Source organism: Armigeres subalbatus, chromosome 2 (genome assembly GCF_024139115.2).
Source record: "Armigeres subalbatus isolate Guangzhou_Male chromosome 2, GZ_Asu_2, whole genome shotgun sequence".
NCBI classification, from domain to species: Eukaryota; Metazoa; Arthropoda; class Insecta; order Diptera; family Culicidae; genus Armigeres; species Armigeres subalbatus.
In genome coordinates this window covers 288795612-288821290 of record NC_085140.1, presented here as the reverse complement: position 1 = coordinate 288821290, position 25679 = coordinate 288795612, and the positions used below count along the sequence as shown (strand labels likewise).

Below are 25679 nucleotides of genomic sequence, written 5' to 3'. Positions count from 1 at the left end.
AATTTTGTATGGAAAATTTTCGATTTTTTTATTGTAAAGATACATAACAACCCCCCTTTTTAATTGTAAAAGTCCCATTTACCATTCATTTTATCGTGGAAAACCATTATTTCTCATGTGATTTTATTGTCAAAATTCCATTATATTGAATGGTAAAAATTATGTTTTAAATGGTGTTGTAACAATAAAATTTATGATATTTTAATGATATTTTTTATCCGGGTAAGGACAGTGAGAATTGGTTCCTATACATAATTTGATCCTGAAATAAATTCAGGATAATTATGTTTCATCAAAATCAGGTTCCGTGGTAATTCAATACCGCAATTGGGTCCTAAACCCCTACCTCGTTTATGGTTGCAAACGATAGTGCATCGATCAAGAATACTTGTACCGATGTTATAAAAATTCTGGTAAATTTCTAAAACAGTAAAATTAATATTTTTGTGTTTAAGACATTTTAAGGCAAATTTTGAACTGTGCAACATTTCAGAACGAATCAACCATCAGCCCAAAACGTCAAGCCCATATATTAACTGTCAAAGGTTGAGTCAAGTGCCCTGCGGTGTTTTATAAGTGCGTTTAAATCATATTATTCCGTACGTCAAACGAGACCGAAAATGTCGAGGAAGCATTTTTCATCTATTTTTAAATTTCAAATTAAAAAATGTTCCTTTCGATTTCTGAGTCAAAAGAAAAACTGTCGCGTTCAGAATGATTAGCTTCATCGTTCCATGAAATAAAATCGATTATCGATTCTTCATTTTAGGACCCAATTGTATGCAACGCCGATTATTTATCCAAAATAGTTGATGTGAGAAATTTGGACATATTATGTATCTTAAAGGCATGGTCAAGTCAAGTCCTACGTCCACTTCGCGGTTATGTCTCAGAAATTACCCACTGTTCGTTTTTTGTCAAACTTTTCTTCAATATTTTTACTGATTAGATGCCGGCTAGCTGAAGAAAAACTCAATTTTTTCTTGAACTAAAACGAATCAAATAGCGGTATAACGCGGTATAAACACGCACACACTCAATCGTCATCGACTCCTGTGGGCAAACTGCGGGGGGAGATGAGGGGAAATATTGAGAGGAATATCAAACTTTTCTGATTTCCCTCAATATTTACTTCAATATTTTGGGTTCGCACTCACACCATCAATCTTTTTCTTCAATAATCAAGAGTTTGTCAAACTTTAAACTTTTTCCGTCGTGTGGGGTCTGCTTTAATTACATACACTCTGCCGCCCAGCTATCAGGGGAGATCCATTAGTTACGTAACGCGAAAATTGGGAATTTTCAAACCCCCCTACTCTCCTCCTTGTCACACTTTTTGTATTAGGCGTCTGAAAATGTTGTATGGGTTGTCACACTTCACTGAATCCCCCTCTCCCCTCTAAGCGTTACGTAATTTGTAAAAGTTACCTCAAAACAAACATGTACCCAAAATAAGTGTTGGAGAGTACTCAATTATGAGTACTGTCAAACTCCATTTTAGATAGTTTCGAATCGCAGTGCGTGTAGCTGACACTGACAGCAGTCGTACGTTTTTCAGTGGGGCATCGCAAATGTTTTCTGCACTACAAAACGATCAAAACGTTATTTGCAAATGGCCATCGGGTGAGAAATGGCTCCAGTATGTGTGAAGTATTTTTCTAACTCAAAATTCGGCGTTAAATGATTGTCGCGAACGGTGAGAAAGGTTCACAAGTGCTACCGGAACTGTCCGTGCGTAAGTGACTAGTGTTATTCGAAGAAACTGTGCGGCAGAAATAGTGAAAATCACGCATTTCAATTTCCTTATCGTCGCCCGTGGGCAGTGTTCAATTCCTTTGGTGCTGTGCGTGCTTTCGTTACTCTTGCTGCCCTGCTCGTGCCCGAAACGCAACGTAAATACATACACATTCTGCATTCATTCATCTGTTGGGAGAGGGAGAGAGGAACAACTCGTAGCGTTCCAAGTGGAACGGTACAGACTGTAGTAGCGTAGCAGCAACATCGCAATCGCATCGATAGTAGAAGCAACGAGACTTTGGTACGTATGCAACGCACACCACTACTTGAAACGTTATTTTACACAAATGTAAACACGTATGAATGAATATTCACTATGGATACATGCAGGGCTGATAACGGAATCCATTTTCAATAGAGGTTGAAGCTGTTAACTATATTCAACTTGTTGCGAGAAAATAGGTTAAGAATTACTGTATGAAAAAATGGCAAATGTTTTTAGGTGTTCGTGCACACACATACACACAGACAGACAGACGTTTTTGTAATCGATGCAGATGATGCATTTCAATTTGTTTCAGGGGAATGTGGGGCAATGTGGCCATCCTACACGTAAAAAAATAACCTTATATGTTTTGGCAAAAACCATTCGAAAATACTTATACTCTTCATTATGCAACCTAATGAATGATCCCATATCAAAAAGCTAATAACATTCATAAGCTAATGAAAAGTATAAGTTTCGGAATGTATGTGACTATTGCGATGTATAAGTTTTTTCTTATACATATCATTAAGCGCCTGCTTTGGCAAAAAAGTATAAGAAATCTTAATAAAAACAAAATTAATTTGTTTACGTGTAAGCAGTGGAGTGGGTGGATCTGTGAACTCATTTCTAATATGATATACAGTCGACTATCTTCATCTCGATGTTTTATATCTCGATAACTCTCCCTATGTCGATGGTTTTCTCAGTCCCTTCTATCTACATATATTTGGGCTTTCTACATCTCGATAACCTCCCGATCTCGATCAAGATGAACACAGTACAGTGGTGTATTCATCTTGATCTCGATATGTTCTTATCATATTATGTTCAGGATTCACTTCGATATGTTCAAATTCTTAGGCTACTATACCATCTTTGAACAATAACAAACACATCAACAACAGGAGAGGAAGAGGGCATTTGTTTTGTTGTCATTTTTCATAGCAACCTACTAGGATAGGATGTGACAAGTAGTCAGTAAAAATCGTACCGATTTGCTGTCACAATCGTACCGGTTGCTGATTGGTTGAATATGACAATCGATTACTTCGATTGGTAGCGGCGTGTTTTCCGTAGGGCAGCATGTTGTTAGTTTGGCCGTGTTGCAGGTTTTTAAAGTTGATATCAAGCAAAATACAAAATGTTTGAGTTCCAGTTTTGGTAAGAAATAAATTTATATTGAACTACAAACGCCATATAAATTATTCTCAAGGGTTGTACAGGTTTAAAACTGTTGATTTTAAGCATTATCATTCACCTTTCCGTCATTTTCGATCTAAAAGTCATTTTATCAGTAGCGAAAACTTCTCTCTGTTAGTCTTTCACTTCTCTTACATAAATAGTGGATGGAACGGGAAGAAAAACAAAATTTTGATACATGATATTTGGAAGATTTTGTACCAAATTACTTTGGCTGCACTGGCGACCACCTCGTCAGAGCAACCGACTAAAAAACAATAAGGCAGTCTCAATTGAGTTGTCACATCCTATCCTAGGCAACCTATATAGCGACGAGCTTTTTGACGTAAACTACGTCTAAGGGAAAAACTCGGATACAGGGTGACAAATGAAAATGTCCACGAAATTAGGAAAGATTTCAAACGCTAATAGCTCATTTATCTTTCGATGGACTATTGCTATGGAACTATTGATTAATAACGTAAAAACATTGAACATTCAAATTCTTCACAAACCCAGTAAAATTGCAGAGTTTCATTACGACCGCCATCTGGTACGGTTGGCTCTTGCGCTCCAGGGAATGAATTTGGGTTTTTTGAGTGGAAATTTTAAATTGTCGCATCCAATTATTTTCATATTTTGAGTTACGTCAATTTTGTTCGAAATCAGTAACATAAGTAATAAAAGAATTTGTATGCGATCGAACATGGTTTAGATGTGCAGAGACTGTTCTGCTCTATTTTGTTCTGCTGTGTGCGGTCAAAATAGTAGTTTGTGCAACAAGTTGCAAAAAGATGATTTTTTCAGCACGAGTCGCACGTTTATCGAACGAGGCTTGCCGAGTTGGATAAATACTACGAGTTTTTTTTTCAATGACGAAAAATGGGCTTCAATATGACAAATCTATACCAAAATTATACTTGAACTTGTCTAATTCCTTCCAGAATTTACTCAACATGAACATTCTTGCCAATAAATTATGTTGCTGCAGAGATTGCATGTTGCCGTGCCACATTGCATAGTTCGATAAACCGTGAAGCGATAGATCTACTTGCTTTTGAAAATTGTTGATGTCTTGTCCATCAAACTATTTAATTTATTACGCGACGCAGAGAATACACTATTTGAACACTTACCCAAGCTAATTCAGCAAAATGTAGTCATGTAACTACGTTCTGATGTTGGTTTTTAATTATAGCACCCCAATGAGTGTCTTGTCTTGTCTTAGCACATGCACAGCCAGTATTGAAAAGCATCCTGAAAATGTCGGTTGTGTTTCCGAGCATTTTCTTGTCTGCATTAATATTTGCAGCATATCATAAATATAACACAAGTATTAAAACGGCCAGGCCCACCGTGCAGGCTTGAATTTGGGAGAAAATCCATAACTCCCCGACAGTCAGATTATTTAGTAATAAACAACATGATAAACGAAGAGTTTTGAATCTACGAAAGGAAGAAACGGGGACAGCCGTACCACCCGTTTCACATACTGAATCGTGAGAAAATCAATCTAACACGTAAAATAATTACACAAATATCAATAATGAGCAACAATCCGATCGCTTCGGAACAATAACTGTCTTACATATTAGGAAATATTATATGAAGTCTTCGGGTTGTCCATATTTCGATAGATAGTGAGCCGCCTCACAAAACGATCTTACACATAAGAGCGATTACCTGGGACGGGACTTGCAAAGAGGAAAAAATGTAACTTCAGCTGCTGCCAGTCAACTGGTGTCACGAACTGTTAGGTGCAGCCAGCAGCTTTTTGTGTGAAAGTATTGGTATCATATATATAATAGCCCTGTTTGTCTGTCCGGTGACTAGCCAACCAGACGCACCACGCGGGGAAATTCTCACAAAAAAATAAAATATGTGACACTTCAATTCTTTTTGACTATCGAATGCAAAAAACAAAACCAGTGACAACCAGACACAGCATTTAATGAAAAAAAATCACAGACAACAGACGTTAAAATTTTTGATTTTTTTAAATGCAGAAAAGAATCTATCACTCTTAAAAATTAAAAAAAAAACACTTGCCACGGGCGCTATTGCGTCCACAAATAAACTAGTCCCAAATAAAATATTCCGCGTGAAATTTGTTTTACAAAGACTTTTTCACTTCAACGAGTATTCCAAATCATCCGTTTAGTTTATTAATAATCAATTATAAACTTGTGTTTTGTTCCCGGTATAAAAATCCTTATGAAAATGAATTTACTAATTCGTGAATTGGATACACTTTGATTGTGCTCAGAAGAGTCCACCCGGGGCTTAGGTGAAACAGTCAAGGAAACAGTTGAAACTCGATGGTCAACTGTGATGAAAAGAAGAACAAGTGTCAAAACAAGGAAAAAGAAGCTGTCTTTGCCGACCTCGTCTCAGGCGATTACTATAGTAATTTCCACACAACATCAAACTGCTCGTGCTCAGTCAAATTACGACCAATTCAGTTAAAAATTTAGGAGGTTCATTAAAATAGCAAATGTTATCGTTCAAGCATAGGGGAGCGAAAAAGTCAAAATTTGAATCAATGCTCAAACCAGTGACATATGCAATCAAATGAATTAGCTTATAATCTGTTTTACGTAGTTTACGTTGGGCGGTCGTATCTTGTATATAACCCTTCTGATTTTTGGATCTAGTACCAATTTCAATTTTTCTTCCAGTCTTCGATCTCTCCCTATCTTGATGGTCCCTACAATATCGAGATGTGGAGAGGCGACTGTATTACAACCTATCCCAACATTTCCGGGTCTCTATTTTGTTGGCATGTATAGACATTAAGAACTAATAATAATTAATGGTATCGATTTCAACGATTTGAAAACTTGCTATATGGGGCAAGATGGTCATAGGGTCATAGGCAATAAATTGTAATAAAAACGTTCTAAACGTAAAGAAAAAACCTTATGAGTTATGGCAAAAACCTATTCTAAAATACTAATAAATATATAACAAATATTAATAATATGTCATCTAATGAATGATCCCATACCAAACAGTTAATAATAATCATAAGTTAATGAAAAGTATAAGTTTTGGAATGTATGTGTTTGCAATGTATAAGTTTTTTCTTATACATTTCATTAAGCGCCTGCTTTGGCAAAACCTAGATTAATCCATCTAGCGGTGATGGAGCCTTTCTCGTGTGTTATAAAAATAGTATTTTGGCAATAACTTTAGAGCCCATAGTCCGATATGGCCAATTTTCAATAGGAAACAATGGGACAAAGAAACCTGTAGAAAGCAAATCGATTAATACTACTACTACTACTACTACTATACTTTGTATACGAGAAAGGCAAAAAGTATTAGAAATAATAATAATAAATAACATTAATTTTTTTTTACGTGTCTATGAGGCTAATTCATGTTAGTGTCCATTCTCGCTCATCTTGGTATACTCAACAACTACATTGTATTTATCTTTTTTTCGAGTGGCAATACATCTATCTCTAAGAAAGCAACCAAATTCTATTTATACGATAAAATAGGCCCAAAATTATTTATAGTTGTGGATTATCTCTAAACCAATCAAAAGCATTGTTAACATTCGTAACCAACGCTAAAAAGGGAGTATCAAATCTAGATGTTTCTGAAATTAGGTGGCCATCTTGACCCTACCATTAGTGGCTTTTTTGCCCCATACCATACTATTTCAATGTTTTGATTAATTTTTCGTATTGCAATATGAAATCATTCAAATGTTATCCATGCAGATGCAAGTGCAAAACAGTTACCTATATGCGTCGCCAAGAGTGAAAAGACTGAATTACAAACGTTAATTATAAAAAAAACTTAAAATAATTTACCGAAATATTATAACAAATAGCGGGTTTTAAGCAAACAAACTTTGACCGCATGTTTTTATATATTGTTTACCTCTCACATGGCTATCTTGCCCCACATTCCCCTACACAGTTTTACGAGTATATCATGGTCCCCAATGGAAATTAAGCAAAAGTGAAGCGCTTTATCACAGATAAAGTTTTATCATAGCTTGTCAATGGCCTTTCAGTTCAGATTCTATTTTTTGCACATGTATAAAACTGATTAAATTTATTTTAAAAAACTCGGCAAACGCTGGTTAATATTTTTAAATTTCTAGGAAATTACCCAAAAATCAAGCAATTTGGTTGGATTTTCAGCCCGTGGCTGGTGTATCTCGTAGGGAAAAGTAAATTCTGGCCATGTCATGATACTTCAAGCAATGTCCTTTTCAAAGGAAATAAAAATACAATCTGCTTAATTGGTGGTCTAAGAAACTAAGGTTTTAATACGCAATTAACTCAAGCTTTAATTCGTGACATGCTAACCACGGGGCATGGCGGCAAATACCTACACTTTGAAAAAACTTCACGTCATTTTTACCTGAAAACAATAAGGAAATAATGTGGTTCTGATCAGGGATTGAATGCAGAAGAGTATGAAAAAGTCTCTTACTTATCATATATGTATGTACAGTGAGATTGAGATCGGAACATTTCCCCTATTTGCTGTTATAAGTGGTTATAAAATAACCTTTTACGTAAAGCACCGATATTGTGCTGTTCACACTAAATCGAACAACACAGTTTGAAAGTGATGTGATGAAAAGTGTGACAGTGGATTTTGACAACGATGAATGCCAGACGAAAGCAAACGGTGTGAGAAGCATGTGCTTTTGTTTCGGACATTTTCTTCTGACATTTTCGGATTTTCATTTAGTGGAATTCGAGAAAAAGATTTCGGCAACTGTGGACACGCAAAAAAAAGTGTGATTGTCGAAGTGTATCGACAATCCATGTTTCAATGCAAACTGCGAAATGTTTTTGAAAAAAAAAGATTCTGCTTCTATCAACAAATTAAATCAAACTTAGAAAACTTGAACCTCATTTTTCTGGGTTCAGCATTGTTGGCTTTTCGGCCGTAATCATGTGTTGCTCGAGAAAAGCTCAATTTATGCAAACCAACTTTTCTGACCTAGAACAGAAGCTTAATATTTTCTAAATTTGACGCAAAATATTCAGAAAAATTACATCCCGCTTATCGAATAGATGCTTTTTATAGGATTCATCCACAGACCAACAGACAGACATAACACTCGTAAATTTTTCATCGTTCACTGATTTACCGGTCAATTGAAATAATCATTAGTTGGCCAATCACTCAATCGTGGCGCGCGCATCGGTTTTGCTCCAGTTTGACATTTGCTCACAAACGCCATCTAGTTCGTGATTTGCCCAACTTAGTGAAAACAACAGATGTCGTTAGCGTTTGTACGAATTATGAATTTGATGAGTGATTGTTCAATGTGTTATGTCTGTTTGTCTGTGGTACATATATCCATCTCATCGCTAAACAAAGAAATACGGCACCAAATTCGTCCCTTCTTTTTGTCAACATGCGTGCTCACTGCTGAAAAAAATCACAAAAATAATAATCAAACCAAATTCCTTTCCATTGCTTTGTTTTCGATGGGATGGAAATAGGAGCTATGAGATGAAGTGGCGAACCGTTCCCCTATTGAATAATTGAATAATCATTCAAAATCAATAAAATTCCAACTAAAACAAAAATCGCGCCGTTTACTCGCATTACCGGCAACACGTCCGGCTTTTAAGCCGTTTGCCCATTGACATTATTGTATTTGTTTAGGTTTGTTAGCCAAAACAGTTCTGCTAAGCGATATATAAAAAAAACCTAGAAAGAATATACATCTAAAAATTACTTGAAGTTAGATTTTCTAATCCACCAATATAAAGTGAACGGCCTAAAAACCAAAGCAGAATACTAAGAATGGTAGTTAGGGGGGCCGAACAAAGGAATTAAAAGCCACTTTGGTGCGAATGGTTCATGAGAAATTTACTCAAAATAGCAATAAATGTGCTTCTAAAATAATATCAAGATTGAAATTTTACTTAGTTTGAAGCATCATTTACAAGCGAATCGTTTTTGCTAAAAAATCGAAAATCATGGTTTTGGTTCATAAGCCGTAATCATATGTTGTTATGAGAGATTTGTAGGGTCCCTTTTGTTTTAAAATGCACAGCGCGTAAAAAAATAGTGTTTTGGGCATAACATCTCATAGTCTGATCTCTTTAACTTAAAAATCACTTAAATAAAGATTATTTAAAAATAGTCTGATCTGGCCAATTGTCAATAGCAACCTTCTTCTTCTTATTGGCATTACATCCCCACACCGGGACAGAGCCGCCTCGCAGCTTAGTGTCCATTAAGCACTTCCACAGTTATATACATTCGTATATCATGAGGCTAGCACGATGATACTTTTATGCCCAGGGAAGTCGAGAACCCAGCCACTCTCAGCATGGTCTTGCTTTGTAGCCGCGCATCTTACCGCACGACTAAGGAGTTTCAAGTCCAACAATGTTGCAAACCAATGAAGAACAGCATACAAGTAGAGCCCAAGTTTTTTTTTCTGGCGCATAACTTTGCGTATTAGCACATAACAAAGCTTGATGAAGCTAGTGAACTTTTTTCCGTTTCACTGTCATAAGCTGACCACAGATAAAAAAAATGCATCCACGCAGCATTTTTAACGCGAATCAAATAAAAAGGCCCCCCACGCACGAGTAGATTGTTCACGTCTTCCGATTTCTGTTGCGTAGCCGTCAACGTCGCTTTAGCTTGTATGCAATCATACACAAAGACAATCGAATGCAACTGATCGACTCGTTACTTGATTTTGCTGATTCTAACATAGCAACACATGATGATCAAAAATGATCATAAATAACAGGAATAATCAAAATATATAGAACTGCGTACAGTTCCCGTACTTCGTACTCCCGTATTCGAATGAACATAATTAAGGAGCTTCGATTGACAGTAAATACACCATATCACTTGAGCAATTACTGACAATTTGTTGTGCCCGAGGAAATACAACATCAGATTTACATTCAGTAGAACTTACTTGAGGGCCCTCCTTAGCCGTGCGGTAAGACGCGCGGCTACAAAGCAAGACCATGCTGAGGGTGGCTGGGTTCGATTCCCGGTGCCGGTCTAGGCAATTTTCGGATTGGAAACTGTCCAGACTTCCCTGGGCATAAAAGTATCATCGTGTTAGCCTCATGATATACGAATGCAAAAATGGTAACCTGGCTTAGAAACCTCGCAGTTAATAACTGTGGAAGTGCTTAATGAACACTAAGCAGCGAGGCGGCTCTGTCCCAGTGTGGGGATGTAATGCCAATTAGAAGAAGAAGAAGAAGAACTTACTTCAATGAAAACATATGGACAAACTATTTTGTTGAATTCTTGTTACTTTCCTCTCAAAACCGTTCACAGAAAATAACCAGGCTTGTATACAAGTCTATTAAGGTGGCTTGCATAAAACATATTGTTATATAACTGTCACTAACTAAAATTGTAGAAAAATCACTCTTATTAAGTTTAAATTGCTCAAAATTTACCACATTTCAAAAGATTAGATGTGTGTGGTCCATTCTGGACCTTGATTGGCTAGTTATTCTTTTTATAGGGTTACCGGCGAAAACCGAAGGCCGTTCCAAAATGCTCAAAATAATTGATTTTACAACATTTATTGAGGAATATCTCAAAATCCCGATTTGAAAATCGCAAATTTGTATTCGTCAGATTCGGATTCGTTGTTTGTTATTGAGGATAAAATCTTGTTGAGCTGTGTAATTGGAAAACATACTATGGTTTTTATAAGTACGTTTACTGGTAAGTGCACGTAAATGCCTTGAAAATCTCAGTACTTCAATCAATATCTTAGAAATGATTAGTCTCTTCAAAACTACAGGATCCGTTTAGAATTGCTGGTATCTCAGAGTTCCAATCTCAGAAACGTATTTCGTTCGTCTAATAAAAATTACAATTGGGATTGATTGGCAAGATCTTTTTTCATTTGGAATCTTATTATTTCTTTCAAAATCTTTTCAAAGTTCAACAATTCCTTGGTGCCAAAATTACTTGAATGAAATTCCTTCGAAAAAATATTTTAGAAAAGCTATTTTCAAGTTCACGGAATTCTGAATAAATTTATCAATGGAATTTTGAAGAATCTGTTATTTGGACTTCAAAATTTATTCCAAAAGCTCCAAAGTCCTCAATGAAAAAATACTGTTTGCCACTGTATGGAAGTTTTTTTTTTTTGTTTCAAAATATTATTTTTTTTATTTTTAGTTAGCCTTTGCACCCGTGCATTGCGATTTGACCACGAGTGATATCCAGTGACGCAAAATTCAATTTAAATATTTGCATTGCATTTTGACATATGAGTTCTTCATAGTTTTTCATTTGTTGGGGACATGATATCAAAGCTACCAATGTTTTTTATCTATTACTTTTTAGTTAGGTCAACCTCAATTTCAAAAGTTATTATTATTACCAGACTAAGGTCGGAGTGGCCTGTCTTCTTCTTCTTATCGGCATTACATCCCCACACTGGGACAGATCCGCCTTGCAGCTTAGTGTTTATTAAGCACTTCCACAGTTATTAACTGCGTGGTTTCTAAGCCAGGTTACCATTTTTGCATTTGTATATCATGAGGCTAGCACGTTGATACTTTTATGCCCAGGGAAGTCGAGACAATTTCCAATCCGAAAATTGCCTAGACCGGCACAGGGAATCAAATCCAGCAACCCTCAGCATGGTCTTGCTTTGTAGCCGCGCGTTTTACCGCATGGCTAAGAAGGGCCCCTTCCTGGCCTAGCCTGCATGGCTGCACTTCGCCAACCACGCAGTCTGCGGAGGGTCCGCAAATCGTCCTCCGCCTGATCGATCCACCTTGCCCGCTGTTGCCGAGAACCAGTTTTACCGGATTACTGTCCGACATTCTGGCTACGTGCCCGGCCCATCGCAGTCTTCCGACTTTCGCGGTGTGAACGATGGATGGTTCTCCTAACAGCTGAAGCAACTCGTGGTTCATTCGGTCTAATGAGCGTTTTCATAGATAGTCAGTTTGGTACGGCGGTGAACTCTATTCGATCGGAGCGTTTTGCGGAGTCCAAAGTACGTACGATTTCCTGCCATAATGCGTCTCCGAATTTCTCTGCTGGAATCGTTATCGGCGGTCACCAGTTAGCCCAAATACACGAATTCTTCAACCACCTCGATTTCGTCACCACCGATAGAAACTCGTGATGAGTGACTTACATTGACCTCTCATGTACTTCGTCTTCGTCGTGTTGATGACTAGTCGAATCCGTTTAGCTTCGCTTTTCAGACTGATGTAGGGTTCCTCCATTCTCTCAAAGTTACGTGCCATGATATCAATGTCGTATTACTCCCTCCCTCCATAGTTGGTCCCGATCGATTGTGTCTGTTCCGCGCCCATTTGTATCGTGCCTCTTTCGCCCTCGTGTGGTGTTGCAGCAATCTCGCCCATGCTGCATTCTTCTCTTCAACTAAGTGCTCACATTCGCCGTCATACCAGTCGTTTCTCTGATCCGGAGCCACCGTGCCTAGTGCAGCGGTTGCGGTGCTTCCAATGGCGGATCGAATATCTCTCCAGCCATCTTCAAGAGATGCTGCGCCTAGCTGCTCTTCCGTTGGGAGTGCCACTTTCAGCTGCTGCGCGTAGTTTTGGGCTAGTCTACCGTCTTGTAGCCGCCCAATGTTTAGCCACGGCGAACGACTCCAACGCGTGTTGTACACCGTCGAGAGTTTTGAGCGCAGACATACTGTTCGTGATGTCGGAGATAACGTTACCGTCGATTTCCATGTGGCCTTGTGGATATTCTTGCGGGGGAAGAAAGTGCTTCGGACTACCATTCCGCGGGAGGCTGTAAAGTTTATGCATCGCTGGCCGTTGTCGTTCGATACGGTATGTAGACTATCCGGTCCGCTGGCCGATCTATACAATTCCTCCCTTCCTACCTGAGCGTTCATGTCACCGATGACGATTTCAAAAGTTGCCCATGTATTAAAAAGCAAATAAGCGAATGAAGACAGTACAAAGTTCAGAGATCCAATAAAATCCGGAACGAACAAAAAAAAATCCATAAAAATATAAATATATGTAAAACCTTCATTCTCCAACGGCAAATGAGCAAAAACGAAGTGTTTTATTCTAACCTGTCGACGGTGTCTGTAATAAAGAAAATTGAAAAATTACAAAAATTAGGGGAAAGTGGGGTAAGATGGCCATATGAGGCAAGACAGTCAATGTTAATTATGCCTTAAATGAGCATTATATTCCCATTATTATTACAAGGGATGATTCACAATAATGCAAAAGGGCTATACAACTGAAAAATGTACTTTGACAACCTAACTTGTTCTTGTAATATTGATTTGAAGATGGTTTAGTTGAAATTCGAATTTTCTTATAACTTTCTAGTTACATAATTTAACAATTAAAGCCTAAATTACTCATTTTTCAGGACAAATTGATATTTACCGGAGCTTTTATATAACTATAGCCTATATACAATAATAATTTGAGGAGATTCACAGTAATTAGGTTCGATAGGATATAAATCTTTGGATATACGTTGGCCTGGAGCGGTATTGCCAACTGTATAAGAACAAGGTCATCTCCAGGATTAAGAGTCGCCTAACCCTTAAATGCATTTAAAAAAATGATCAAAATAGTTTCTGCGTGAATCAGAGATGATTTAAAACAAAGGATATGGTTTTAACAGTAAAAAATAGTTTTAGGCAAATTCTGATATTGTCGTAGTGCCAGTTGTCAAGAAATCAACATGAAATACGACATTTTTAAACGAAGCATCATTTGAACATAATCCATAGAAATGCAAGAAATGTGTCCCCTATTCTAAATAAATTTAGCACACTTTTGATAAAGTTTTTGGTCCATGCTCGTCTTGCCCGAGGGGATGGTCATATTGCCCCATGTGGTAAATATAGGCATCATAAAAACACCTTTTTTAAAACGTTATTAATCAGTGTTTATTGATACTTATGTTAAAGACGGGTCATCATATTTTTTTTTAAAGCTTTATTAGAGTATTCATAAATGTGTTTCATGGACAAATCAGCAGAATTTGAAGGAGTGTCACTATTTTACAAGGGTTACCGCTTATGATGGCCATCTTGCCCCACTTTCCCCTATGTTTTATAAAATGTCGTTGGGGGGACTGCTATCATGTTGCGATAAGCTTGTTTTTGTGGTTTGTAACGATTGTGCGATATTCATGTCTCTCATGTATCAATTTGTTGTTGTTATCAATTCATAGCGAATTATGCAAATCCTGATGAAATCAAAATAAATAATCATTTTGGTGTCACATCATACGATTTAATTCATTCTATGAATCAGAAAAATTGTTTTCTGGGAATGCAATACCATTCGAAACGCACGTTTCTTTCTACAAGTTCAAATATTAATATTCATAGTATTTTAAAATCTCTTTTTATTTGATACATAAGTCAAACCAAACCCAACACACTTAAATCATTTCACAGATTTCGGTGAATTTTTCTTCAATTCACCGAAATCTCAACAAAAGATTTGTTCGGTAATTATTTCACCGATTTTCTGCTGTATTTTCCTTTGTTCAACTGTCAAAACTACCAAAAAATCTGTAAAATTTTTACCGAACAGTTCTGCTGTTGATATTTCGGTGAAATTTCACAGAAATCTGCGATTTATTTTAAGTGTGAAATCAGCCCTGAATGCGACTCCAAAGCAACATAGTCTGTGCCCGTTGAGCAAATAAATCTCTTTTTATTTGATACATAAGTCAAACCAAACCCAAATCAGCCCTGAATGCGACTCCAAAGCAACATAGTCTGTGCCCGTTGAGCTGGGTGTGGTAGTGCTTTGTTTACGATGTGGATATACGCAAAGAAAATGTTCACTGTATAGCGGTAGACGACACCTATTCGTCTGCCTCGTCTTTCGTTCAGCACTCTTGCGTGTGGCCACTTCAAAACAACCCAAAATCGTATTCGTTGCCCGTTGTGTCACCTTACGGCTACAAGCGTGTGTGAATTCTGATCCCCACAGTGTTGCCGATTCGTTACGGATGGAACAGATTTACGAATGGAAATGTGTCTTTGCCGTACATCCCATAAAGGAATGGCTTCGTCTCTGATATAGTGAACACTTGCCGAGAGTGGCTAGTAATAACTTGCAAATGTGATCTTTCATTGTTTTCTTATATACGTTACTCGGTTATTCTTCGACTAGCATCTAACTAGATGCATATTAAACGTAATGTTATACCTTATTTCCAATCCAATAATACAAATTACTATTTTCTATTCTTTCCAGATCTGGCAGCACTAATATTGGATTCACACCATACCAGTATCATTTATGTCTCGCGCGGTGTGAAGGCGATTTTTCGCTGCCTGTTCGTTCACAGTGCTCTGCTTTTCTCATGTCCCTAAAATAGAAATTTCAATATGTGATGTATATTAGTATTTAAAAAAACGATGGTATAGTAAGAAACGAATAAAAATGAAAAATTGATTTCATATATAGGATAACGAAAAACATACATTACAGTGTTTTCAAGGATAGAAAGTGCGGTACAGTCTGCAATCTAATGAGAGTGCACATTGCAATAAGGGAATAGTCAGTGACGCAAGTGAAAATAGCACACGAAGAACAGGAAGCAGCCCACTTGACAGCAACCACTGGATACAGTGTGATTGAGTTTTCTGCTTGGATTCTTCGATGTTCGGAGGTGAATCCTGCCGAGCAGTAGTGAAAATACACAGTGATCTATGTCAAAAGTGACTATTTTCTCAATAAAGCGCAAAACACCAGAGTGATCTACAGTTGCATAATTAGATGACTACGAGGGACAATACAATTGGTGTGTTTGTCTCCCGTCATTGCCATTTGGATGCAAAACATTGCTCTTATATTGTCTGCCGATGAAAACAAAAACAGCAGTAAAAATAGACCAGAAACACTATCGACGGAACAGTAAAATACTATCCATAGGTAACACTATTGTGGCCACAGTCGAAGACGAAATTGGCAGTGGTGTTGGTGGTGGAACTTAGGATAAGAGTTTTGTAGGAACGACACACATCTACAGTCACGGTGAGTAAGGAATAAGAAATGTTCACTCCAGTAGAATAATTATTTGTAGATTGATACTGATTTGAATGATAACGTGAGCTAAAGAATCGCTCGATATTCGTCGGTATTCATTAGGGCTCACTAATGAGAAGCATTTCTTTCTCTGTTTCTAAGCTGTATTTAGTGTACGCAGAAAAAATGCAGATTTCGGTGTAATTTCACTGAAATTCCATCGCAAATGTGTTCAGTAAATAATTTTCAAGTTTTCGATGATGTTCACAGTTGAATAATAGAAAATATCAAACAAAAAAGTGAACCAGATTTGCTGTTGAGATTTTGGTGAAATTCGAAGAAATCTGTGAACTGAGTTAACTGTGTAGAGAGTGACGCCCTTGGGGTACAAATTTACTGCAGTAAGGTATTGTTGTCTCCAGTAGCCTTGCGAGCAAAGCCGTAGGATTGCCAATCCGGAGATGGCGAGTTCGATTCTCGGTTCGGTCTAGGATGTTTTCGGGTTGAAAACTTTCTCGACACCCTGGGCATAGTGAATAGAATACTAGATAGAATAGAATACTGATAGAAGTTGAAAAGCAGGCCAAGTTCCAGTTCCATCGAAGAAGAAGAAAGAAGGTACTGTAGGGTAAGTGGGTGGAGGAAATCGTATGGTTCAGATTTATAAAGTCATAAATGTTGAATATTATGTTAACTTTGGTCATGTTTATGGTAAAAAGAATTATCTGACCAATATGTTTGCGGCAAAGATTTCTGAAAATTACTTTTAGGATAAAAAATAGAAATAAAAAAAAATCCGTTCGTTTTTTCACTTGTCCCACTTGTGGGCTAAGTGAAAAAATGACTTTGAAAAAAGATTTTTTAATATAGAAACATATTTTTTGTTTATATATTTCATGTGAATTATATTAAAATAAGCATAATTCTGATCTGTTATGTTGCTCTTTAACACTTCTTACTTGTACTTGACAGACATTCTACAATGCTTTTATTGATTTTTTTATGTTTTGGTTTCTTTACTTGAAACTTGTCATATTATTTTTATGGCTTTATAGTCTAAACTTACTTTCCATACCAACTGAAGCATTTGACTGTGTTTCTGAGAAATTGTATAGAGTTGCCATAGAAAAAGTTCACAGTACTATTTAATAGAATAATTTAATAGAAAAATGTCAAATTAAAATCGTGTGATAGAAATAGGGATTGAGATATAAAAGAGTAAATAGAGATTGATAAAAAGAGAAAGCACTATTAATAGACAGGGGAAGAAAATACTAAGAAGTTGTAAGGTAGAACTTGACATTTTTATTGTATTTCCATATTGCTTGCTAACAATAACTAATCCACTTATGAGCATGAGCATTATGACCGCAAAATTCGTAGTTGCTACTCCGTGATTGACTGAACTTGCGAAATTGTACAGAGAACACAATGAATGGGGCTTGGGATTAGCTACCCAATCTCAATGTACACGTTTCTGGAGCTCAAATATTTGAAGTCAATAACGGCGCCGGCCACGTCCTTACGGTCATATAGGAATGGAAGGATTGTTAGTCCGACTCTCGTTGCTACTACCCAGCCAACACAAAGTCGCATATGCTAGCGAATAAGTGTATAAGGCGGAGGCGATATAGGCGCATTCCTCCATTTGACTGCATGCAAAGTGCACGTATATGGCCTCCACTTTGTACACTTATTCGCTATTATATACGATCTTGTGTTTGCTGGGTAGAGACCGAGTATACCTCTACATCTCCACGATTGTCTTGGGATAGGATATCGTTTTAGTTACAAAGGATAATTGATCTGGATTCACTTTGGTAAGCAATGCGATCTATGGGATGGGAAATAACATCAATACGAGTTAAAAGTTAAAACATGCACGCCCGGTGGCATATGAAAACTGAGGAGATTCGCGTTTTGGACACAGCTACAGCAAACTATTGACGAGCGCGCTTTATTTTTCGACCGCGCGTAACATGCGCATGAGCCACCGAACACAAGATAGATATTTTATTTCTTTCCCGACGACTAAAACACGCACTGCACTTACTTGTTCGATGGCTTCTCTTATTACCGGCCGCGCAATACAGAACACAATAATTCGGCCGACCACGCGATCGTTCTGCTGTCCGAAACAAGAGAGATCACGCACTGAACTGATTAATTTGATTACCGGCCACGCAATGCAGAACACAATAATTCGGCCGACCACGCGATCGTTCTTCTGTCCGAAACAAGAGAGATCACGCACTGAACTCTATTGCTTGCTAACAATGACTAATCCACTTATTGAGACAAAGACCTTTGTCTTCTTCTTCAATGACTCTAACATTGACTGGTACTTGGCAACTTAGTATTCTATTAGCATTTCCTCAGTTATTAATTGAAAGCTTTTTTATGCCCGCCATTGCATGAGTATGTATCTTATGTGGCAAGTATAATGGATACACTATGCCCAAGGAGTCGAGAATGTTTCCCACCCGTTAACATCCAAGACCGGACCAAGAATCGAAATCCCCATCTCCGAATTGGCAATCCTGCGCCTTTGCTAGCAAAGCTACAAAGACTTTTGTGTTGGATCTAAACAAATAACCGAAAACAATACAATAACAGACCTAAAATATGGAAGACAAGTTGTGTTATACATTAATCATAAGACCACTAACAATTATAGAAATGACTCGATGAATAATCAACGCCCAACTAATGACATATATTGTACTTAACGAACACTGACATTTTTAAATTACAGTTTAACTAGACTTTACCCTGACTAATTTGACTGACCAAACGATGTTCCTGAACATTTTTAAGAGGATTATCTGAACTGATTCCCACAGTCCGGTGTTCATTTGGTCGAAATAGACTAGTTCTTCCGGCATATCACTTGGTAATTTTTAATTTTCAAAAACCCACCCCGATCATACTGCCTTCCCAAACATATCTGTCCCATGTCGAAAAATATAAATACAAAAAAAATTAGGTGGTCTAGGGCTGTGCAAATATCGATAAAATCGATAATATCGATATTATCGGATGAAATTTATCGATACGATATCCGATATCATTGAACTGAGATATCGCCGATATCGATAAATTTTTGTAATCGATGTAATGATGATGCCCAATTAAATCAACTACATACACTGGCTCACTGACTACATCCTTTAAAACATATGTAGGAAGCCATTCACGTTTTTTAAATGTCCATTGTGTCTGGTGTTGAGAAATTGGGCGCATCAGTACCCACTAAGACGAAAGGCAAAACGCATGAACGATAAAGCTTACAAAACCCTCGACAGGAAATCTAAAATCATTAATAATAAACCACAGGCGGTGAAAGTTATTTCATGAAAATTATTGTCGTTTGCGGTGTTTTACCAAGATGAATAAGAGCGACTAAAATTTTCAAATGGTTTTGGAGTGACAAATTAGAGTTAGAAACGTGATAAAATCGATAGTAGACAAACTCGGGTAAAAACTGTATTTTTTTTATTTTATCGCATATCGATCCGATATCCGATATTATCAAATCCGATATATCGCCGATACCGATATATCACCAAATGAATATCGTCGATATCGATAAACCTCCATTGTGCACAGCCCTAGTTGGGTCTGGATAGTAACCTGAATCAAATTAGATGCATTTGGTCTTTTCAAAGCGTATTGTAGTAAGGGGCCGTAATGAAAGCTTTTGGGAGAGGGGGCTCTTACGCTCCATAGAAAAAAATGTGTATGAAAAAATCTGACATGGGATGAGTGTGTCTGAAAACTCCAGAGATAATATACCTTACATAAGGTTAAGGACAGTGAGAGTTGGTTCCTATATATAATTTGATCCTGAAATAAGTTCAGGTGAATTATGTTTCAGCGCAGATGGATTTTTGGAAGTAGCATCAAAATCCGGTTCCGTGGTAACTCAATACCGCAATACTGCGAAGGTGTTTGGTGATTCCTATGAAATTTATTTCAGTTCAGCATCTGATGTGTCGAATGGAAACTTCCACCTGTGTGGGATGCATGTATGAATATTTGTAAACACATGTTTAGGACTATTTTTTCGCAACAAGTTGCACTCGACGGGAAATTCGGCGGTCGGCTCCATTGTTTGCTATTGAAAATCGATTAGTCACTTTGTTCTAAAGCTATTGCAAAAATCTGGTATATATGTAAATAAATTGGGCCTACCTTATACTAATGACACACTGGTGGTATAAGTACCATGGTACAAGAATCTTGAAATGAATACCATACCATATTGTCTTTATCAAAGATAGTCTTGGAATAATTTTCTTGTCCTCTTGTACTATGGTACAAGAACTACAGATGTGTCCTTAGTATTATAGCCATGCGCTAAGAAGCGCGACTACAAAACGGTGATGTGTAGGTGGCTGGGTTGAACTCACAGCCAAAGGAATTTTCGGGTGCAATTAGGCATAACAGTATCATCGTGTTAGCCTCATCATATATGAATGCAAAAATGGTAATGCCAATAAAGAAAGAAGAAAAAATGTAAATAAATACATAGATTCTCACTTAAGTTTTAAAATAAATCATCTTAATATGCTCCAATTATTACTTTTCAATTTTCATAATGCACAAGAAAGGCATCAACGATGTTAGGTGGATTAACATTTTTTACCCATTGAAGCCATACCACAACCCATATTCTTTTTCTGAATGATTTGATAATGAAAATTGGCCTCTTCGAAGTAATTTAATTCATGTTGTATGAAATTTGTTTCAATGGGACAGTTATGCTTGGAAATTCTACAAAGGAACAAAATGACCCAACATTTTTTCGCCAAGTTTTCGAACAAACTATATGTATTTATTTGTTCACAATAAAATATACATTAATTTAGAACGTTTGGTGCATAAAACTCAAAAACGATAAAAATCGACATGGGACAGATATGCTTGGGACGGCAGTATAGCAATCCTATAAGGCAAAAAAAAGTCGCATTAGATTTGAATAATAACCAAACGCTTATACATTCAAAGCTTATCTATGTAAATCAGATGGATGGTCAAATCAAATGATTTCCCTTGCCTTTAAGAGTCATTATCTTATATGTTCAATAATATTTCTCTCTATCAGAGATGTAAGAGTATGTTACATCTCTACGTAACCTGAAGAGATACAAATATTCCATCGGGGGTGACAATGGGTCATCGCTCTCACCGACACCCTGGAAGTCAGATAACAAAATTGTTCAAAAAGGACTCTTATAATTTAGTTTTCTTGCCCTCAGATACCTTCAATCTATTCTACAAGCATTCTAAGTAGTAGAAACAGTGACCCATTCTTACCCCCATTTGATCATACATATGATTTTCCACGCAGTCGAAGAAAAATTTAAAATTCAAAATAACTAATTAGTAATAAGGAAAGATCCATTAATTACGTAACGCAAAAAATTGCCTTTTTCAACTTCCACCCCCCCCCCTAAATCACACTTTTTATATGAAGCGCCTGAATATTTTGTATGGATTGTCACACTTCGGGCAACCCTTCTCCCCCTCTAAGCGTTACGTAATTTATAGATGCACCCTAACAGATAAGTTATTTATAACTTAACTCTGGTACTGGATCTTTCACCAGGTACCCCAGCATGATCATGATCACGAGCAGTTGTTTTTATAACACCGCCCTTTGATGTTTGCATAGACTTTGTATACCAAGTGTTTAGTAAAATTTTGGCAACGCGTTTGTTATTTAGAAGCTAGGCAATATGCAGATACTTAACGAATCATCGTTGACCTCAATATCATCCGCTGACAGGGATAAAAATTCATTATAACATCATTTTACAATAAGATGGCATTAGTCTTCTTCTTCATTGGCATAACATCCCCCATTGGGACATTGCCACCTCGCAGCAATTCATTAAGCACTTCCACAGTTATTAACTTCGAGGTTTCTAAGCCAAGTCACCATTTCTGCATTCGTATATCATGAGGCTAACACGATGATCCTTTATGCCCAGGGAAGTCGAGACAATTTCCAATCCGAGAATTGTCTAGATCGGCACCGGGAATCGAACCCAGCCACCCTCAGCATGGTCTTGTAGCCGCGCATCTTACCGCACGGCTAAGAAGGGCCCAGTGAGTCAACGGCATTAGTGAGTCAACGAATAATAATTTAAAAGCTTACAAAAGATTTTCGATAAAATTTGTTCTAGCTTATCTGTTATCCGTGGTCAAACTGTAGGTATACGATATGAGATGAAAATGGTATGAAGGCTTTTGCTAGAATATGTGAAATATATGAAATTTACAAAGTAGCATCATGGAACGGGCCAGAGGTTGAATCCACGAACTCCTGCGTATGAAGCATAGAAGCATTAGCCATATGACTACCAAACCAAGCCCGTTATGTGAATTATAGATTCATTAGGCTGGAACAAATATTATTTTCTTTTTCTGTCAAGGCCCCCTTGATTTTTTGTGGCTTTATTTTATTATTTGAGGGGGGAATTCAAAATTTTATTGGAAAAATAAATAAAATATTGAGCTTCCCTTCTTTTTCTTCTTCTTCTTCTTCTTCTTCTTCTTCTTCTTCTTCTATGGCCTAATGAGCCTTACGATTTTATCAATTTATCCACTTATTTTTAATCCCCCCCCCCTCTTTGTTATCCAAAGACCAACATGACAAAAGAAAGAATTCATATTTGTTCCGGCCTTATTGATTCTTTACTATGAAATAACATGTTTTTTTGTTATTCATATTTGGCACATCTTTATGGTTCCATTAGAATGCACATATAAGGTACAGTGAGGCAAGTGGGTGCAGTAAGACGAGCGGCTACAAAGCAAGACCATGCTGAGGGTGGCTGGGTTCGATTCCCGGTGCCGGTCTAGACAATTTTCGGATTGGAAATTGTCTCGACTTCCCTGGGCATAAAAGTATCATCGTGCTAGCCTCATGATATACGAATGCAAAAATGGTAACCTGGTTTAGAAACCTCGCAGTTAATAACTGTGGAAGTGCTTAATGAACACTAAGCTGCGAGGCGGCTCTGTCCCAGTGTGGGGATGTAATGCCAATAAGAAGAAGAAGAGGCAAGTGGGTAAAGGAAATCGTATAGTTAATGTTCATCAAGTCATAAAAGTTGAATATAATATTGAAATTGATCATATTTATGTTATAAGTTATAAGGAATGTAAAATAACAACATTGCCAATGACAACAACATTGTTCTCTCTTGTAAATGTTGGGATAAACTCAACTCGCAATAAGTGTTTGTCCCAAACTGCAACAGAATAGGACAATGATCGCCTGCCGCTCATTTTGAGAAGTAGTTGGTTTCCGATGATGTTTTTGGTTAAATCAGTATCAGTTATCATAGCTTAGACATTTTTTTTTTTCTTCCTTAACAATGGAGGGGGAATCTGCTCAACAGACATCCTGGATTGACCAGGAAGTGCGGGGTTAGGGATCACCGAGGGAGGCAGGACTACATCCCGACCCGCTAAACCGTTTCCATTGCCGCCAAGCCCATAGTCCCTTCGGTACAACCAGAAAGTAATGCTTCAAAGGGGGGCCAGTGCACAACGCACCCTCGAGGTTAGCTGCGTGTCCTTGCAGCACCGAACATCGTAACTCGCTTTTTTAGAAGAACACCATGGTATCATGCCAGCGCGTTGCCGGCTTTCCAGGCGGCCTTACCACGCCCTATGTCCTCGGAAGGTGGGAAGGGTCGACTTCGCGCCTGCTTCCCTCTGCACGACTGGTATCAAGAATGATGATGCCGCGTGCACCCCAAATTGACCTTTCTGCGATAGGGCCTATTCGCCAGCACACAGAGGGACTTGCCGACGCGAGGCCTACGCGTGCCCCAGCCTTGACGAGGACCCCTTTCCGTCCTCGGGCTCGGAACCCACCCGGTTGACCGACGCCGCGAAAGCGACGATACCATGTTGTTCTTCGCGCGGCCACTTGTTCGATAAAAGGATCGAGTTCGACCACAGAGCATGACCACCGGTATGACCCATGAAGCCGACTCCGATCCCTTGGACCACCTCTTATTTGCGCCTGAACTAGCCATCCTTGAGTCCACGCGCCACCTTCTGTGTAGCTCCGAGACGATTTGGGCGATAGCCGATAAAACGGCGTTCCAGCCAACTTCATCTTTACACATCCTCCGAACTAGGTTGTCCGGGGTAGTGTCCAGACCACATGTGGCAAGCATGTGGTCACGCATTGCGCGAAAACGTGAGCTCACGAACAACACGTGTTCCGCCGTTTCCTCTAAACCTGCGCACACCAAACACTCGGGCGAGGCCGTGCAAGCCAGCTGCGTTACCTGCATTTTGATTTTGCAGCACGCTTAAACGCCGGGCACATCGAACCCCCATGGGGTGCTTGCTGTTCACAGCTTTGCTGGAACAAATCAAACAATTGGGAGGGTTCGTGCAGCATTGTGCCTTATGTCCCTCCAATCCGCAGCGTCGGCAGAGATTGCTTCTGTCAGGGCCTTTGCAGTCCCATTGCTTGTGCCCCGGTTCCAGGCACTTGAAGCAAACTTCGGGTTGCTCGTATATGCGCACAGGGCATACCGACCATCCCACCTTGACGCTCCCTAACTTGACTACCTTGGAGGCGTCTGCTGCAGATATCCGAACCAATGCTACCTGCGTCCCTGCCGGACCTTTCCGTAGCCGAACGGCTGCGGTGGGCGTCTCCACTTCACACTGTCGCCGCAGTGCCGTGACGAGCTCTTCGACTTCAGTGATCTCGTCCAGGTTTTTAACCCTTAGATTCACCTCCGTCGTGAGTGCCCTCACCTTGACCGTCTCGCCTAGGACCTCCTCCGCCAACTTCTTGTAGGCGGCGCCCTTTTGCGAGACGCCCCGCCTCAGCTCGAGGATCATCTCGCCCATCCGGGTACGTCTTGTTCGACGTACGTCGGCGTCGAGTTCACCGAGCTTGACGTCACTCCTCATCGCCTTCAAGACATCCAAGTACTTAGCCTCGTCCGCCGTGATGACTAGGGCATCGCCCCTGGAGCGATTGGCGCCTACCCTAGACTTCTTGCTACCCTCATTCACCTGGGCCTTCTTTTCGGCCCTTGACGTCTTCGGTTTCCTCTTGTTCTTGACCAGGAGACGTCATCCCCCTCTATTTCCCTGGTCTGGTGCGGCTGAGAACTTTCAGCCTGCCGTAACCCCTTACCACCGTCTTTCCCGAGTGGACGGACCTTTCCAGGTCCTTCCTCCCCCGGTTTTGGAGGTACCTGACCGGAGTTCAGCTTCCCAGCCCCACTACCCTTGCCCGGGGTAGTAACCCTCCGCGTTTTGGAGCGGCCCCAGGGAGCTCATCCCCTGGAGACTGTCTCCCCCGTTTTTGTGTCTGCTCCGTTGGAGCAGTCACCCCCGACGTGCCCGCAAATACTTGAGCCTCAGTCTGGGTAGACTTTGGCACCACCGTCTTCGCTGGCACGCCTTCGGTCGATTTGACCTTGCCCGAGTCCGCGAATCCTTGGGCC

The 25679-nt window shown here is 38.9% G+C and overlaps 1 protein-coding gene across 4 annotated transcripts in view; it reads left to right on the top strand.

Annotated features, from left to right (window-relative positions):
• Window positions 1–1594: 1594 nt before the first annotated feature.
• LOC134212375 (protein Gawky-like) overlaps window positions 1595–25679 on the top strand; it is a 44609-nt gene continuing 20524 nt past the window's right edge. The window contains exons 1-2 of one of the 4 annotated variants that reach the window (XM_062690152.1): window positions 1595–1892; window positions 15646–16191. The gene's annotated coding sequence lies outside the window, so the exon portion shown is untranslated. Of the gene's footprint in view, window positions 1893–15514; window positions 16192–25679 lie in introns of those variants that run through there. The other 3 variants (XM_062690153.1, XM_062690151.1, XM_062690154.1) reach the window with 3 other exon arrangements.